We start from the raw sequence: 2,983 nt of genomic DNA, 5'->3' as shown, positions 1-2,983 counted from the left end.
TATTAAAAAACAAATATTGAGATTGACTTTAGACAAAAGTTAAAACAAAATAAACTGTTCGTGGTTCAAACTTCGTTTTTAGATTTCAATCTATCAAATCTAAAGCTTTGCAGTTTTCGACATTATATTTTAATATAACTTTTAGTGACTTATAGAAATGTAACCATGTCTTTTGATATATATTTACATTTAACTTTTTATACGAGATTGTATTATTGCCACTTACGCCAATTAAAAATCAACCCAGCAATGATTAAATTTACAAATATTAATATTAATTTATTTTTAATTTGTTACAAAATCACTAAAAAAGAAAAATATCAACATATCAATTTGCCTATATTTTTCTCCTTAGATCACGATTAATATTGTAATCTTTATAACTAAAAATGTAAAAATTCTGGGCAATTGAATTTAAAAAAAAGAAATAAAGAATATTTTGATTAATATATTTCCTTATTTTAAATAATTAAATAAAATTAATTTAAATTGAATCAATAGTGTTATTATAGTTTTTATTTATGAAAGATACATTTCATAATATTATTCAATAACTTTTTTAAATCCTCTAACTATTACCATAGCAAAAGACAATGATTTACAAATTCTCAAATTCCACATAAATTACGAACTTTGGATGATTATTCAAAATTTAAATAAAATATTTTTAAGATATTTTAGCCATATTTATACTGTTTTCATAATTTAAACTTTTCTGAAATGTTAACTCTTTTCAATATTTATTTTACACAATTGAATATACATTTTATTCATATATTTTAATTTTTAGTTTTGTTTGTTTCATTAAATACAAGTATTAAAATGTAAAAAGTTAATTTATACATAATTTATACCAATGTTTTACTCGAATAATTATTGAATTAATAATATTAGAATAATTCAAAAATCGTATAAATCATATAAGTATACAATCGACTTAATTTCGGAGATATAGTAATTTTCTTTTTCATTTCATGCACAATATACAAATTTAAATATACATTTTTTGTATTTTAAAAATTTGTTGTTGTGCAATAATAATTTATAAAAATAAAAGCTATTAGTTCTATCGTCTATGTAGTTATTATTATTTTATTATTCATATTAAATCTATATTAAGTCATTGATTTACACTTTCCTTTATAAATATATTATTTTCTATAGGTAATAAATTATAAAACTAAACTATTTATTCTACCTTATATACATAATATATTCGTATTTTACATATTAATTGGTATCATACGATGTATTTCAAGTATTTTATTTTATACGTCCAGTATCAATCAAAAAATTAATTAATTCAGAATGATTTCAAAACTAAAACTATTTTTAATTAAAATAAATAATTAATGTTCATAATATTATTTCACTGTAAATATGTTAATAAATAATATTACAGCTTTATTAAAAGTTGACTGAATTCTTAAATTTTAAAAACGTATACTACATACAACATTATAATATCAACATACTTAATCATTATATTAGTTCAAAGTACAATATAATAACTTTACTTAAGATATATTTTTAACATTAACTATATAATATAATACGTATAAATAAATAAAACTTAATATAATTACAGAGTTTTAAATATTTACAATAATTTTTTATAAAGAAATCTTATATTTATATGAAATATTTAAATTTAAAATTAATCCCAATATTCAAGTATAAAATATCTTTTATTTAAACACCTTAGAAACAAAACCCTATTAATTAAGCGAAACACTATACATCTATTTCAACATTTTTAAAAACGTCGTGGATGTCATGATTTTTTTTTCTTTTATATTTTTACTTCTATGCTGAAAATAAGATATACCTTCATAATCGCATCATGTTTTGCAACAATAATAAAAAGTCAGACATGTCTATCGTTCCGTTTTTGTGTCCACTTCATCATTATTTATTTAATATTATGTTATATTGTATATGTGTATATCATAATAATATATATATATTTACAATGTCCAGCTAGTAACCTTGACATGAATACCGGAAAATCCAAAAAGAAAAAACGGAGAAGCAAATTACCTTTACTTTCACCCGTGAGGCGTCAATCTGGTCCCGACGACGATGATTGCGCAACGGTCTCTAGATGAGGTATGGTCCGTTGAACGTAACTGCCGCCGCAGCCGAGATTGTTGTCACTGTTACATATCTCCGATACAATTTTGACGTTAAACCCTGTCCGACCGTTATTGTTTAAAGATAGAAAAAAAAAATAATAACAATAAAAAAAAAAAAAAATGGCCAATTTGATGCTGTAACCGCCGACACAATATTGCAAAACCAATAATCCCAATGGATACGTCTCGTCAATAATTTTCCAAACAATATCTTCAAACGTATCAACAGATCGTACAACGGCAATGATATGTGGTTTTTATCTGTCCCTCACTACCCTAACAAAATCAATAATAAAAATAATTCGATTTGCGTGTAAATTTAAGAAGGTATTTAATAATAACAATTATAAACTGCGTACAGCAGAGTACAGCCGTCGGAACGTAGATTCGTACATACAAGTATACAACTAAACTAATGACGACGTACGATTTCGTTAACACCATAAGACTTATATTACTATACTTGGAATATTTTTTTTTTACTCTTCACGTTCTAAGAATACGTGTTGTAAAAAATAAGGAGAAAAAAGCAGTTAATTTGTTGAGAACAATTTCATGAAAAATTCTGATTTCGTCACAGCTTGCGAATTACTGATGAGTCGATCCAAAAATATAATATAATTCTAAACACAACAATAAAACAATCGAATAACAGTAAATGGTGACTTATTGTTATTTTAAAACCCACAAGAAAGAGAAATTTCACATTTCCGGATGGTTGGGAAAGAATTCATAGAAAACTCATATTGGCTGGTCACTTCATCGATAATGGCCATCTATAATATTGATGTTGCACACCTTCAATATCTATTCACTATAAACGTTTCACTGTTTCAGTCATGCAAAGA

This window comes from Melanaphis sacchari, unplaced genomic scaffold (assembly GCF_002803265.2).
Source record: "Melanaphis sacchari strain LSU unplaced genomic scaffold, SCAv2.0 Contig0_pilon_pilon, whole genome shotgun sequence".
NCBI lineage: Eukaryota > Metazoa > Arthropoda > Insecta > Hemiptera > Aphididae > Melanaphis > Melanaphis sacchari.
This window is presented reverse-complemented; position numbering follows the sequence as displayed.